Consider the following 17576-nt stretch of genomic DNA (forward strand, 5'->3'; position numbering starts at 1 on the left):
GTGGAAAGTGGCCTGACGCACGCCGTCCAGCTTGAGCTCAGCCTGGAGATACAAATTTACTCTTAGTCCACCACCTCAATGTCACTTTAATCTGTCTCTAAAACATGTCTCTTGTCACTAACTTGGTTTATCTTTCTCCTAATATGATTTATTTTATTTTCTTACCTAGGCTTCATGGGCACCTTGCGCGCGGTACTCGCATGTATATAATTTTTATGTATTCTCAATAGTGTGCCTCTTTTTCGTTCTATTTCTTCCTCTGGAAGAAAAAGCGATCTCATCAATGCCCACCGCCGTCCTCTGACGGCTCCCCTCTGTTGACGACCTCGGTCGTCGGTGGTGAGGGGGGCGCCGGATCCATGCGTGTGGATAGTTTTAGTCAAAGTAGCTTAGTTTTTAGGCCGTTCATCGTCTCGGCGGTGGCGGTGGCGGCGGTGGTGTTGAATAAAGTTTCTGCAGATCCTACTCCGACGAGGCGATCGCTCCTATGGTTGGGATAGATTTGGAATCCAGTCTATTCAAATAAGGATGGTGCGGCCGCAGCATCCTCGTGGAGGGCATGTGCCCTCGGGCTTCGCCGTTGCGACGATGTTTCCTCCAGCGACGGCGTGGAGCTTGGGAGGTAGTCCAAGAGCGAATGCAAATAGTGGTATGCATGAGCGGCATCTGAAAGATAGTGGATCGTGTGCTGGGTTCGTGGTACGTGGATGGCAGGTATGGTTTCCTTCTCCGACGTCTTAGTTATGTGGGGGTGCCAATCTGGAGTTCGATAGAGTGTCTGGAGTGTGCCCCGGTCATATTCGTTCAACGTTAATGGTTTCGCCTTCGACGAGCCATCTTGAAGGTCGGCAAAACTACATATCAGTGCTGGAGTCGCGTTGAGCTTGGGTGTGTAGGTGATCCGTCATTTTTTCTTTGGTGGCTGCTATGGTGGTGCCAGAGGCAGATGATGGGCGTTTGTGTTAAGCTCACAGGTTTCTTCGATCTTATTTGTATTTTACTTCTTGGCTGGTGTTTCTTTGTGCAAAGACTTGCGTTCTGCTATTTTTTTGGTTTACCGGGTCTGCACATACGTGGTTTGTACTATGATTCGTATGATATAAATGAGACACGTATTACCATGAAAAAACTTGTTAGAATTAATCCGAGGCCACTGTTAATCTACCGAGGATCAAGCAATCACGCGAGCACGATACAGAGATTTGTTAACGAGGTTCACCATCTGGGCTACATCCCGGGGCCTGACTACGGGCGCTCCTCCCCATGACACCACCACAATACTGCACACCAGCCGCCCGGGCGCCGGCACACGTCGTCGGCTCCCCCGCGTGCCTGTGCTATTATGTTGGCATAGGTTACATTGTGCGTTTACCTCGCTATATGTGAGAGGCCTAGAATACAAGTGTCCTATTATGACACAACTCTTACTGTGTCTACACACAGTCCAAAATCAAGTCCAACTGTAACCTACCTTGTACAATAATATTCGACACAACTCTAACAAACTCCACCTTGGCGAATATTCTCCACCACCTTTGATTCATCCATGCGTCGAACCTCCATGTACATTGGACTTGAGATACGCCATGAGCACCACTGCTACTCCCAGACTCCACGTGACTCCACCTGCAACTGCAGTTTCTTCTCGTCTTCTTCACAGCTAACACTCGAGCAAAATTAAATTCCTCATTACTCTACTTTGTGCTCCCAACTTTCGGAGAATCCGTTCAACGCCATCATACACCGACCACTGTTTGCGTGAAAGTGAAAAACTCACATATAAGAGTTACCTGAGCTCAACGTCACCGCTCTTTCTTGACTGCTTGTCTGAAACTTGAAGGAATTTCACTGTCGCCCTGTGTCACCCTGAGTCAAATTCACAGTTGTCACATCCTTTTCCCGGATAGTCTCTGGCATGTCCCATAGCTATAGCACTCCGCCTCCTTCTGTACTTGTCATTCGCACTTTGTCATGTGCACTGAACACCACAGAATATACAGCCATGTACTGTCTCAGCATTTGAAATTAAGACTTTCTGCCACTTTCACAGATTCTCCATGGTCAACTCCTGTCCATCAACTATCACCGATAGACTCAATCACCAACTTGAATCTGGTACTCGCCAACACTGCTTCAGCACCCTCTGCACACTTTATCCGACCACATGTTTGATCACCAGTGCCTTGGTCCGTCGCTGTGTCCCGTGCTTACCGCACGCCTCGCCGCTATCACCACATCGGGCCTCTGCTGTCCTGGCCGATTCTCCCGGGTAGCTAGCCCACATACTGCCTCAACCCTCACTGCAGAGACCATCGATCATCACCGACCGATGCCGAGTATCACGTCTCCATCAAACCACTGGGCCCCAGTCCGCCCCACGTGTGATGACCCACAAGTGTATGGGATCAATTGTAGTCTTTTCAATAAGTAAGAGTGTCGAACCCAACGAGGAGCAGAAGGAAATGATAAGCAGTTTTCAGCAAGGTAATGTCTGCAAGCACTGAAATTTTAAGTAGCAAGTAGTTTGATAGCAAGATATTTTGTAACGAGCAAGTAATGATAATAGCAACAAAAGTGCAGTAAGGTAGCCCAAACCTTTGGAGGCAAAGGACATGCCAAAACGATCTCTTATAATAAGCGAAGCATTCTTGAGGGTACACGGGAATTTCATCTAGTCACTTTCATCATGTTGGTTTGATTCGTGTTCGCTACTTTGATAATTTGATATGTGGGTGGATCGGTGCTTAGGTGATGTTCTTACTTGAACAAGCCTCCTACTTATGATTAACCCCCTCGCAAGCATCCGCAACTACGAGAAAAGTATTAGGAATAAATTCTAACCATAGCATTAAACTTTTGGATCCAATCTGTCCCTTACGGAATAGCGCATAAACTAGGGTTTAAGCTTCTGTCACTCTCGCAACCCATGATCTAATAACTACTCCATAATGCATTCCCTTAGGCCCAAATATGGTGAAGTGTCATGTAGTCGATGTTCACATGGCACCACTAAGGGAATCACAACATACATACTATCAAAATATCGAACACATATCAAGTTCACATGATTACTTGCAACATGATTTCACCCGTGACCTCAAGAACAAAAGTAACTACTCACAAATGTTAATCATGCTCAAGATCAGAGGGGTATTAAATAGCATATTGGATCTAAACATATGATCTTCCACCAAATAAACCATATAGTAATCAACCACAAGATGTAATCAACACTACTAGTCACCCACAAGTACCAATCTGAGGTTTCGGTACAAAGATTGAACACAAGAGATGAACTAGGGTTTGAGAGGAGATGGTGCTGTTGAAGATGTTGATGGAGATTGCCCTCCCCAAGATGGGAGAGTTGTTGGTGATGATGATGACGATGATTTCCCCCTCCGGGAGGGAAGTTCCCCCGGCGGAATCGCTCCGCCGGAGGGCAAAAGTGCTCCTGCCCAAGTTCCACCTCGAGACGGCAGCGCTTCGTCCCTAAAGTCCTGTCCTCATTTTTTTGAGGTCAAAATGACTTATATACCAGGAGATGGGCACCAGAGGTGGGCCAGGCTGAGCACAACCCACCAGGGGGCACCTGGGGAGCCAGGCGTGCCCTGGTGTCTTGTACTCACCAGGTGCCCCCCCTCCGGTAGTTATTTGCTCCAGTATTTCTCATATATTCCATAAAAATTCCTCGTGAAGTTTCAGCTCATTTGGAGTTGTGCAGAATAGGTATCCTGACGTAGCTTTTTCAGGTCCAGATTTCCAGCTGCCGAAATTCTTCCTCTTTGTGTGAACCTTGCATATTATGAGAGAAAAGGCTTTAGAATCACTCCAAAAAGCATTATTATGCAATAAAACAATGTAAATAACAGTAGGAAAACATGATGCAAAATGGATGTATCAACTCCCCCAAGCTTAGACCTCGCTTGTCCTCAAGCGAAAACCGAAACCGAAAAACATGTCCACATGCTTAGAGAGAGAGAGAGAGGTGTCGATAAAAACAAAATCCGGACATAGAAGCATCATGTGAATTATTATAACGGCAACAAACTTTAACATGAAACTTTTATTATAACAACAACAAACTTTAACATAAAACTTTTTATCATAGCACTCTTATCATATAACTTTTGTCATATAACTTCTCATGAACAAGTAACAATTCATCACAACATCGACGTATAAAGCATAAACTCTATTGGAAACCAACAAACTATGTTCTCAGTCAACTTTGCAACTACAATTCATAATCTTTTCAGGAAGGGTCACGTATCAGAGCCTTTTGGCAAGTCCACATACTCAACCATCATATAGTCTTCTATGATTGCTAACACTCACCGCATACACATGAGAAGCCGTTTCAACCAGACACATAGAAAGATAGGGCTTATAGTTTCGCCTCCCAACATACTCACCTCGAGGGTGATGTCAAGAATAATAACTCATGCTACCCATATCCAACTGGATATATGTGCCTAGATCTTTCCTCACCACATGATGCTTGCCAAAAGAGAAAAAACTAAAAGGAATAGAGAGAGAAACTTTGACTCTTGCATAAAAGTAAATACATAAAAGTAAAATATAGGCCCTTCGTAGAGGGAAGCGGAGGTTGCCATGCACTTTTTGTTTTTATGCTCAATCCTTAGTACAAAAGAACGTCACGTTATATTTCCCCTTATGATGGCACCCTTTATTATGCAGTCTGTCGCTTTTATTCTTTGCCATCACAAGTTCGTACAACACTCAATTTTCTCTTGAACTAAATGATCTCACTTTTAGAAGCAATTTTTATTGCCTTTTTGCACCGATGACAACTTACTTGAAGGATCTTACTCAATCCATAGGTAGGTATGGTGGTCTCTTGAAAATAGGATTTGGGTTTAAGGGTTTTGGATGCACAAGTAGTATCTCTACTTAGTGCAGGATTTTTGGCTAGCAAAGATAGGGAGCAAGCACAACATGTTGAAGGATCTATGACAATATAGCTTCTATGTGAATATGAACAAACATAAATCATTACGTTGTCTTCCTTGTCCAACGTCAACAATTTTGGCATATAATAATTTGATGGGGGCTCACAATCACAAAAGATTTACAAGATGGTGTATTTGCATGTGAATCTTCTCTTCCCTTATTAATTCTTTCATGAATTGCATTATTGACCAATGCTATGTTTGTCAATCTACAATAAAATTTTCTACTTATACCTTTCCTTATGTGATGTTATCACTTACCATAAGATTAGCATATGATCTTTTTCATTAATTTCCTTTCTTTATTGAAACATGAAAGTAAAGAAAGCAAAACTCAAACTGAATTTTATTATATATCTTGCACACGATTACAAAGATAGATCACTAGGCAAACTCTCGAAAGAAAGGATCGAACTAAACTTTTATTCATCCAAAGCAAAAGATAACTATAGATCGAACTAATATAAATAAAGGCAAAAGGTAGTGAAGGTGATTCGATATCGGGGCACCTCCCCCAAGCTTGGCGAAAGCCAAGGGGAGTGCCCATACCCGATACTCAATTTTCTTTTGGTGATGAAGAAGGAGGTGGTGGTGATGAAGTAGTAGCAATGTTGTCCTTCGGGATCAAGAGATTCTCCAACTTACGGATGATGCTCTGGAGGGCGATGATGTGCTCTTGCAACAGAATATTTTCATGGGTGAGATATTTATTTTGCACATGAACTGTCTCGATGATCTGAAAGGCTTCGATCTCGGTGGGGGTGAGATATTCATAATAAGGCTTAAGGATATCTTCTTCTTCTCTGGCAGGCCAGGCCGGTTCAACCACCAGCGCTTGATCTCGGGTAGCCTCCTTGCTCTTGTCTCCTTTGACAACTTCTACGGGTTCTTCCCTCTTCAGCTCGATCTTCATCAACCAAGCCTCCTCTTCCACGTTGTAGGAGGAAGAAGAAGACATGATGCCTGACTAAACAGGTCTGACCGAAAACAGGAAGAAAAGAAAACAAAAGATTTCTCCGCGATACAGTGGTGAACAGATTTGGGGGTATATAAAGATTTTTTTATCTTGGGAAACAAGCAAACAGAAGAAAAACGGAGACCAGAAGGTACCCGAGGTGGGCACAACCCACCTGGGTGCGCCTGGCATGCCAGGCGCGCCCTGGTGTCTTCTGGTCACCCAGGGTGCCTTCCTGGTTGTTTCTTATTTTCCTAATTTTTGTTATATTCCAAAATTGACAGAAAATATTTTTGTGGATTTTTCGGAGTCCGTTTACTTACTGTATCATGTACCTCCTCTTTTTTTCATGATTCTGGAGTGTTCCAGAAGGTTTCTTTTATGTATTCTTCCGGTGTCATAGTTTGGATAATATTGCTTTCAACATTATTGGGCATACCTGAGATATAATGTTTTATTCGTTGCCCATTAATAACCTTCGGGTTAGTACCTTCGGCATTATTTTATTTTGATAGCTCCAGATCGATAAACCTCCGCAATAACATATGGTCCTTCCCATTTGGAGAGGAGTTTTTCTGCAAAGAATCTGAAATGAGAGTTGTACAAAAGAACATATTCTCCAACTTTGAACTCAGGCTTTTGGATTCTTTTATCATGCCATCTTTTAACTTTTTATTTAAATAACTTGGAATTTTCGTAAGCTTGGGTTCTCCATTCATCTAATGAGCTAATATCAAATAGCCTCTTTTCACCAGCAAGTTTAAAATCATAGCTGAGTTCTTTAATTTTCCAATAAGCTTTATGTTCTAACTCAAGAGGCGAATGACAAGCTTTTCCGTAAACCATTTTATAAGGAGACATACCCATTGGATTTTTATATGCTGTTCTATAGGCCCAAAGTGCATCGTATAATTTCTTAGACCAATTCTTTCGAGACCTATTGACAGTCTTTTGTAAAATTAATTTTATTTCTCTATTGCTAAGTTCAACTTGACCAGTAGACTGAGGATGATAGGGTGATGCAATTCTATGGTTAACATCATACTTGGCAAGCATTTTATGGAAAGTGCCGTGAATAAAGTGTGAACCACCATCAGTCATTAAATATCTAGGGACTCCAAACCTTGGGAAAATAACTTCTTTAAGCATTTTAATAGAGGTGTTGTGATCAGCACTACTAGTTGGAATAGCTTCTACCCACTCAGTAACATAATCAACAGCAACCAAAATATGAGTATACCCATTAGAAGAAGGAAAAGGTCCCATGTAATCTAATCCCCAAACATCAAATGGTTCAACAACAAGTGAATAATTCATATGCATTTCTTGACGCTTATCGATATTACCTATTCTTTGACATTCATCACAAGATGAGACGAACTTACGAGCATCCTTGAAGAGAGTAGGCCAATAAAACCCAGATTGCAATACCTGGTGAGCAGTTCAGTCTCCCGCATGATGTCCTCCATAAGCTTCGGAGTGACATTTCTGTAGGATTTGTCCCTGTTCATGCTCAGGTACACAACGTCTAATAATACCATCTACCCCTTCTTTATAAAGATGTGGGTCATCCCAAAAGTAATGTCTTAAATCATAGAAGAATTTTTTGTTTTGTTGGTATGTGAAGCTAGGTGGTATGTATTTAGCAACAATATAATTAGTATAGCTGGACAAATGGGCCGTTTTGTTCGGGCCGCCCCGTGAGCACGCCGACACGGCCCGCCTTGGGCCAGGCACGACACAGGCTAAATTGGCCGGGCCCGACATGCGGCACGCCCTGGGCCTGGAGGCTAGGCACGCTGGCCGGCACGGCACGCCCCGATTATGTTTATTTTTATTTTTTTATACATCTATATATGCCCAACATGTCGAAATATGCTAAAAAATGCTCAGTGCATCAAATAACAGGCTGAAAATATGCGGCCCACCGTGCTAAACGGGCCAACGTGTTGGCCCGTTTACTGGCCCGTATAGTAATCGTGCCCTGGCGGGCCATGTTGGGCCAGGCACGATTACGATGGGCCGGGCCGTGCCGTGCCGGGCCGGGCGAGCCCGTTTGGCCAGGTATGATAATTAGCATAGTGAGCATACCAAGGAGTATTATGAGAAACGTTTATTGCAGCTAATTGTTCACCAGGAAAGCTATTATCAATAGGTAGTGGGTCATCAAGAATATTCTCCAACCTAGACAGGTTATTAGCTACGGGGTTCTCAGCTCCTTTTCTATCAGTGATATGCTAATCAAATTCTTGTAGCAAAAGAACGCAGCGAATAAGTCTAGGTTTGGCATCTTTCTTTTCCATAAGATATTTAATAGCAGCATGATCGGTGTGAATAGTCACTTTAGAATTAACAATATAAGATCCAAATTTATCACAAGCAAACACCACTGCTAAGAGTTCTTTTTCAGTAGTAGCATAATTGCGTTGAGCACTGTCTAGAGTTTTACTAGCATAATGAATTATATTTAATTTCTTATCAACTCTTTGTCCTAGAACAACACCAACAACATGATCACTAGCATCACACATAATTTCAAAAGGCAAGTTCCAATCAGGTGGTTGAACAATAGGTGCCCAAATTAAGGCTTTCTTAAGTGTTCCAAAGGGTTCTAAAAAATTATCATCAAAGACAAACGGAATATCCTTTTGCAAGAGATTTGTAAGTGGCCTAGAAATTTTAGAGAAGTATTTGATAAATCTCCTATAGAAACCAGCATGACCAAGGAAACTACGAATACCTTTAATATCTTTAGGACACGGCATTTTCTCAATTGCATCAACCTTAGCTTTATCCACCTCAATACCTCATTCAGAAATTTTATGTCCCAAGACAATACCTTCATTAACCATAAAGTGGCACTTCTCCCAATTCAAGACAAGATTAGTTTGCTCACATCTCTGCAAAACTCGATCAAGATTGCTTAAACAATCATCAAAAGACTTCCCATAAACGGAAGAGTCATCCATAAAAACCTCAACAATCTTTTCACAAAAGTCAGAGAATATAGCAGTCATACATCTTTGAAAGGTAGCAGGTGCATTGCATAAACCAAAAGGCATACGTCTATAAGCATAAGTTCCGAAAGGACAAGTGAAAGTGGTCTTTTCTTGATCAGGTTGTGAAACAGGTATTTGCGAAAAACCAGAAAATCCATCAAGGAAGCAAAAATGTGTGTGCTTAGACAATCTTTCTAGCATTTGATCAATAAAAGGCAGAGGGTAATGATCTTTTGTAGTTGCTTTATTGAGTTTTCTAAAATCAATTACCATTCTATAGCCTGTAACAATTCTCTGTGGAATAAGTTCATTCTTATCGTTAGGAACAACAGTAATACCTCCTTTCTTAGGGACACATTGAACATGACTTACCCATCTACTATCAGCTATAGGATTGATTATACCTGCTTCTAGAAGTTTTAATATTTCTGTTCTTACCACTTCTTTCATCTTTGGATTTAACCGACATTGGTGATCAACAACGGGTTTAGCATCAGGTTCCATATTAATTGCTGACATAGAGTGGGACTAATGCCCTTAAGATCATCAAGAGTATATCCAATAGCAGCCCTATGCTTCCTCAGAACTTTCAATAATCTTTCTTCTTCATGTTTTGAATGGTTAGCGCTAATAATAAAAGGATATATCTTCTTTTCATCAAGATAGGCATATTTCAAAGTGTGTGGCAATTGTTTTAATTCAAACACAGGATCACCTTTAGGTGGAGGAGGACCTCCTAGAGTTTCAATAGGTAAATTGTGTTTAAGCAGAGGACGTTGTTCAAAGAAAATCTTATCTATTTCATTTCTTTCATGCATATGTAAATCATTTTCGTGGTCTAACAAATATTGTTCTAAAGGATCAGTAGGAGGTACAACAATAGAAGCAAGACCAATAATTTTATCCTCACGAGGCAATTCTTTTTATGAGTTTTTTAATAAACTTGGAAAAGTTAAACTCACGAGACTCATCACCAAAGCTAACACCGACATTTTGTTTCTCACAATCTATTCTAGCATTGACGGTGTTCAAGAAAGGTTTACCAAATATAATGGGAAAAAATCATCTTGTGGGGAACCAAGAACAAGAAAATCGGTGGGGTATTTTATTTTCCCACACAAGACTTCAACATCTCTAACAATCCCAAGTGGTGTGATGGTGTCTCTATTAGCAAGTTTAATAGTAACATCTATGTCTTCTATCTTAGCGGGTGCTATATCATCCATAATTTCTTGATATAAGGTAAAAGGAATAGCACTCACGCTAGCACCTATGTCACATAAACCATGATAACAGTGATCTCCTATTTTAACTGAGACAACGGGCATGCCAACAACGGGTCTATGTTTATCTTTCTCATCGGGTTTGGTAATTCTAGCAGCTTCATCACAGAAGTAAATAACATGCCCATCTATATTATCGACCAAGAGATCCTTAACCATAGCAACACTAGGTTCTACCTTGATTTGTTCAGCTGGTTTAGGTGTTCTAATATAGCTTTTCTTGACCACTTGAAACTTTAGCGTGTTCTTGTTGGAAATATGCCCAAGAGGCAATAATAAAATGGTTATTATTATATTTCCTTGTTCATGATAATTGTCTATTGTTCATGCTATAATTGTGTTATCCGGAAATCGTAATACATGTGTGAATACATAGACCACAACATGTCCCTAGTGAGCCTCTAGTTGACTAGCTCATTGATCAACAAATAGTCATGGTTTCCTAACTATGGACATTGGATGTCATTGATAACGGGATCACATCATTAGGAGAATGATGTGATGGACAAGACCCAATCCTAAGCATAGCACAAGATCGTGTAGTTCGTTTGCTAGAGCTTTTCCAAATGTCAAGTATCATTTCCTTAGACCATGAGATTGTGCAACTCCCGGATACCATAGGAGTGCTTTGGGTGTGCCAAACGTCACAACGTAACTGGGTGGCTATAAAGGTGCACTACGGGTATCTCCGAAAGTGTCTGTTGGGTTGGCACGAATCGAGACTGGGATTTGTCACTCCGTATGACGGAGAGGTATCTCTGGGCCCACTCGGTAATGCATCATCATAATGAGCTCAATGTGACCAAGTGTTTGGTCACGGGATCATGCATTACGGTACGAGTAAAGTGACTTGCCGGTAACGAGATTGAACAAGGTATTGGGATACCGACGATCGAATCTCGGGCAAGTAACGTACCGATTGACAAAGGGAATTGTATACGGGATTGATTGAATCCTCGACATCGTGGTTCATCCGATGAGATCATCGTGGAACATGTGGGAGCCAACATGGGTATCCAGATCCCGCTGTTGGTTATTGACCGGAGAGTCGTCTCGGTCATGTCTGCATGTCTCCCGAACCCGTAGGGTCTACACACTTAAGGTTCGGTGACGCTAGAGTTGTAGAGATATTAGTATGCGGTTAACCGAAAGTTGTTCGGAGTCCCGGATGAGATCCCGGACGTCACGAGGAGTTCCGGAATGGTCCGGAGGTAAAGATTTATATATGGGAAGTCCTATTTTGGCCACCGGAAAATGTTCGGGATTTTTCGGTATTGTACCGGGAAGGTTCTAGAAGGTTCCGAAGTGGGGCCCACCTGCATGGGGGGACCCACATGAACGTGGGTAGTGGGGGCAAGGCCCCACACCCCTGGTCAAGGCGCACCAAGATCCCACCTTAGAAGGAATAAGATCATATCCCGAAGGGATAAGATCAAGATCCCTAAAAAAGGGGGATAACAATCGGTGGGGAAGGGAAATGATGGGATTTCTTTCCCCCACCTTTGCCAACGCCCCAATGGACTTGGAGGGCAAGAAACCAGCCCCCTCCACCCCTATATATAGTGGGGAGGCGCATGGGAGCAGCACCCCAAGCCCTGGCGCCTCCCTCCCTCCCGTGACACCTCTTCCTCCCCGCTTGCGCTTGGCGAAGCCCTGCCGGGATCCCGCTACTTCCACCACCACGCCGTCGTGCTGCTGGATCTCCATCAACTTCTCCTCCCCCTTGCTGGATCAAGAAGGAGGAGACGTCCCCGCTCCGTACGTGTGTTGAACGCGGAGGTGCCGTCCGTTCGGCGCTAGGATCATCGGTGATTTGGATCACGACGAGTACGACTCCATCAACCCCGTTCTCTTGAACGCTTCCGCGCGCGATCTACAAGGGTATGTAGATGCACTCCTTTCCTCTCGTTGCTAGATGACTCCATAGATTGATCTTGGTGATACGTAGAAATTTTTAATTTCTGCAACGATCCCCAACAGTGGCATCATGAGCTAGGTCTATGCGTAGTTTCTATGCACGAGTAGAACACAAAGCAGTTGTGGGCATCGATATTGTCAATTTACTTGCCGTTACTAGTCTTATCTTGATTCGGCGGCATCGTGGGATGAAGCGGCCCGGACCGACCTTACACGTACGCTTACGTGAGACAGGTTCCACCGACTGACATGCACTAGTTGCATAAGGTGGCTAGCGGGTGTCTGTCTCTCCCACTTTAGTCGGATCGGATTCGATGAAAAGGGTCCTTATGAAGGGTAAATAGAAATTGGCATATCACGTTGTGGTTTTACGTAGGTAAGAAACGTTCTTGCTAGAAACCTATAGAAGCCACGTAAAAACATGCAACAACAATTAGAGGACGTCTAACTTGTTTTTGCAGCATATGCCTTGTGATGTGATATGGCCAAAAGGATGTGATGAATGAAATATATGTGATGTATGAGATTGATCATGTTCTTGTAATAGGAATCACGACTTGCATGTCGATGAGTATGACAACCGGCAGGAGCCATAGGAGTTGTCTTTATTTTTGTATGACCTGCGTGTCATTGAATAACGCCATGTAAATTACTTTACTTTATTGCTAAACACGTTAGCCATAGAAGTAGAAGTAATCGTTGGCGTGACAACTTCATGAAGACACGATGATGGAGATCATGGTGTCATGCCGGTGACGAAGATGATCATGGCGCCCCGAAGATGGAGATCAAAGGAGCAATATGATACTGGCCATATCATGTCACTATTTGATTGCATGTGATGTTTATCATATTTTGCTTCTTATTTGCTTAGTACGACGGTAGTAAGTAAGATGATCCCTTATAATAATTTCAAGAAAGTGTTCCCCCTAACTGTGCGCCGTTGCGAAAGTCCGTTGTTTCGAAGCACCACGTGATGATCGGGTGTGATAGATTCTAACGTTCACATACAACGGGTGTAAGACAGATTTACACATGCAAAACACTTAGGTTGACTTGACGAGCCTAGCATGTACAGACATGGCCTCGGAACACAAGAGACCGAAAGGTCGAACATGAGTCGTATAGAAGATACGATCAACATGAAGATGTTCACCGATGTTGACTAGTCCGTCTCACGTGATGATCGGACACGGCCTAGTTGACTCGGATCATGTTTCACTTAGATGACTAGAGGGATGTCTATCTGAGTGGGAGTTCATTGAATAATTTGATTAGATGAACTTAATTATCATGAACTTAGTCTAAAATCTTTACAATATGTCTTGTAGATCAAATGGCCCACGCTAATGTTGCCCTCAACTTCAACGCGTTCCTAGAGAAAACCAAACTGAAAGATGATGGCAGCAACTATACGGACTGGGTCCGGAACCTGAGGATCATCCTCATTGCTGCCAAGAAAGATTATGTCCTAGAAGCACCGCTAGGTGACGCACCCATCCCAGAGAACCAAGACGTTATGAACGCTTGGCAGCAGCGTGCTGATGATTACTCCCTCGTTCAGTGCGGCATGCTTTACAGCTTAGAACCGGGGCTCCAAAAGCGTTTTGAGCAACACGGAGCATATGAGATGTTCGAAGAGCTGAAAATGGTTTTCCAAGCTCATGCCCGGGTCGAGAGATATGAAGTCTCCGACAAGTTCTTCAGTTGTAAGATGGAGGAAAATAGTTCTGTCAGTGAGCACATACTCAAAATGTCTGGGTTACACAACCGCTTGACTCAGCTGGGAGTTAATCTCCCGGATGACGCGGTCATTGACAGAATCCTTCAGTCGCTTCCACCGAGCTACAAGAGCTTTGTGATGAACTTCAATATGCAGGGGATGGAAAAGACCATTCCTGAGGTATATTCAATGCTGAAATCAGCGGAGGTGGAGATCAAAAAGGAACATCAAGTGTTGATGGTGAATAAAACCACTAAGTTCAAGAAAGGCAAGGGTAAGAAGAACTTCAAGAAGGACGGCAAGGGAGTTGCCGCGCCCGGTAAGCCAGTTGCCGGGAAGAAGCCAAAGAATGGACCCAAGCCTGAGACTGAGTGCTTTTATTGCAAGGGAAGTGGTCACTGGAAGCGGAACTGCCCCAAGTACTTGGCGGACAAGAAGGCCGGCAACACCAAAGGTATATGTGATATACATGTTATTGATGTGTACCTTACCAGCACTCGTAGTAGCTCCTGGGTATTTGATACCGGTGCGGTTGCTCATATTTGTAACTCAAAGCAGGAGCTGCGGAATAAACGGAGACTGGCAAAGGACGAGGTGACGATGCGCGTCGGGAATGGTTCCAAGGTCGATGTGATCGCCGTCGGCACGCTACCTCTACATTTACCTACGGGATTAGTTTTAAACCTCAATAATTGTTATTTAGTGCCAGCTTTGAGCATGAACATTGTATCAGGATCTCGTTTAATTCGAGATGGCTACTCATTTAAATCCGAGAATAATGGTTGTTCTATTTATATGAGAGATATGTTTTATGGTCATGCCCCGCTGGTTAATGGTTTATTCTTAATGAATCTCGAACGTAGTGTTACACATATTCATAGTGTGAATACCAAAAGATGTAAGGTTGATAATGATAGTCCCACATACTTGTGGCACTGCCGTCTTGGTCACATTGGTGTCAAACGCATGAAGAAGCTCCATGCAGATGGACTTTTGGAGTCTCTTGATTACGAATCATTTGACACGTGCGAACCATGCCTCATGGGTAAGATGACCAAGACTCCGTTCTCCGGAACAATGGAGCGAGCAACCAACTTATTGGAAATCATACATACTGATGTGTGCGGTCCAATGAGTGTTGAGGCTCGCGGTGGCTATCGTTATGTTCTCACTCTCACTGATGACTTGAGTAGATATGGGTATGTCTACCTAATGAAACACAAGTCTGAGACCTTTGAAAAGTTCAAGGAATTTCAGAGTGAGGTTGAGAATCAACGTGACAGAAAAATAAAGTTCTTACGATCAGATCGTGGAGGGGAATATTTGAGTCACGAATTTGGCACACACTTAAGGAAATGTGGAATAGTTTCACAACTCACGCCGCCTGGAACACCTCAGCGAAATGGTGTGTCCGAACGTCGTAATCGCACTCTATTGGATATGGTGCGATCTATGATGTCTCTTACCGATCTACCGCTCTCATTTTGGGGCTATGCTTTAGAGACTGCCGCATTCACTTTAAATAGGGCTCCGTCGAAATCCGTTGAGACGACACCGTATGAATTATGGTTTGGGAAGAAACCTAAGCTGTCGTTTCTAAAAGTTTGGGGATGCGATGCTTATGTCAAGAAACTTCAACCTGAAAAGCTCGAACCCAAGTCGGAAAAATGCGTCTTCATAGGATACCCTAAGGAAACCATTGGGTATACCTTCTACCTCAGATCCGAAGGCAAGATCTTTGTTGCCAAGAACGGGTCCTTTCTGGAGAAAGAGTTTCTCTCGAAAGAAGTAAGTGGGAGGAAAGTGGAACTTGATGAAGTACTACCTCTTGAACCGGAAAGTAGCGCAGCTCAGGAAGATGTTCCTGTGGTGCCTGCACTGACTAGAGAGGAAGTTAATGATGATGATGATCAAGGTACTTCGGATCAAGCTCCTACTGAACTTCGTAGGTCCACAAGGACACGTTCCGCGCCAGAGTGGTACGGCAACCCTGTCTTGGAAATCATGTTGTTAGACAACGGTGAACCTTCGAACTATGAAGAAGCAATGGCGGGCCCAGATTCCGACAAATGGCTTGAAGCCATGCAATCCGAGATAGGATCCATGTATGAAAACAAAGTGTGGACTTTGACAGACTTGCCCGATGATCGGCGAGCGATAGAAAACAAATGGATCTTTAAGAAGAAGACAGACGCGGATGGTAATGTTACCATCTATAAAGCTCGACTTGTCGCTAAGGGTTATCGACAAGTTCAAGGGGTTGACTACGATGAGACTTTCTCACCCGTAGCGAAGCTGAAGTCCGTCCGAATCATGTTAGCAATTGCCGCATACTATGATTATGAGATATGGCAAATGGACGTCAAAACGGCATTCCTTAACGGCTTTCTTAAGGAAGAATTGTATATGATGCAGCCGGAAGGTTTTGTCGATCCTAAGAATGCTAACAAGGTATGCAAGCTCCAGCGCTCCATCTATGGGCTGGTGCAAGCATCTCGGAGTTGGAACATTCGATTTGATGAGATGATCAAAGCGTTTGGGTTTACACAGACTTATGGAGAAGCCTGTGTTTACAAGAAAGTGAGTGGGAGCTCTGTAGCATTTCTCATATTATATGTGGATGACATACTGTTGATGGGAAATGATATAGAATTCTTGGGAAGCATAAAGGCCTACTTGAACAAGTGTTTTTCAATGAAGGACCTTGGAGAAGCTGCTTATATATTAGGCATCAAGATCTATAGAGATAGATCAAGACGCCTCATTGGTCTTTCACAAAGTACGTACCTTGACAAGATATTGAAGAAGTTCAATATGGATCAGTCCAAGAAGGGGTTCTTGCCTGTATTGCAAGGTGTGCAATTGAGCACGGCTCAATGCCCGACCACGGCAGAAGATAGAGAAAAGATGAGTGTCGTCCCCTATGCCTCGGCCATAGGGTCTATTATGTATGCCATGCTGTGTACCAGACCTGATGTAAACCTTGCCGTAAGTTTGGTAGGAAGGTACCAAAGTAATCCCGGCATGGAACACTGGACAGCGGTCAAGAATATCCTGAAGTACCTGAAGAGGACTAAGGATATGTTTCTCGTTTATGGAGGTGACGAAGAGCTCGTCGTAAAGGGTTACGTCGATGCTAGTTTCGACACAGATCTGGATGACTCTAAGTCACAAACCGGATACGTGTATATTTTGAATGGTGGGGCAGTAAGCTGGTGCAGTTGCAAGCAAAGCGTTGTGGCGGGATCTACATGTGAAGCGGAATACATGGCGGCCTCAGAGGCAGCACAAGAAGCAATCTGGGTGAAGGAGTTCATTACCGACCTAGGAGTTATTCCCAATGCGTCGGGCCCGATGACTCTCTTCTGTGACAACACTGGAGCTATTGCCCTTGCCAAGGAGCCCAGGTTTCACAGGAAGACCAGGCATATCAAGCGTCGCTTCAACTCCATTCGTGAAAATGTTCAAAATGGAGACATAGATATTTGTAAAGTACATACGGACCTGAATGTAGCAGATCCGTTGACTAAACCTCTCCCTAGAGCAAAACATGATCAACACCAGAACTCTATGGGTGTTCGATTCATCACAATGTAACTAGATTATTGACTCTAGTGCAAGTGGGAGACTGTTGGAAATATGCCCTAGAGGCAATAATAAAATGGTTATTATTATATTTCCTTGTTCATGATAATTGTCTATTGTTCATGCTATAATTGTGTTATCCGG

Source organism: Triticum aestivum, chromosome 2D, assembly GCF_018294505.1.
Source record: "Triticum aestivum cultivar Chinese Spring chromosome 2D, IWGSC CS RefSeq v2.1, whole genome shotgun sequence".
Taxonomy (NCBI): Eukaryota; Viridiplantae; Streptophyta; class Magnoliopsida; order Poales; family Poaceae; genus Triticum; species Triticum aestivum.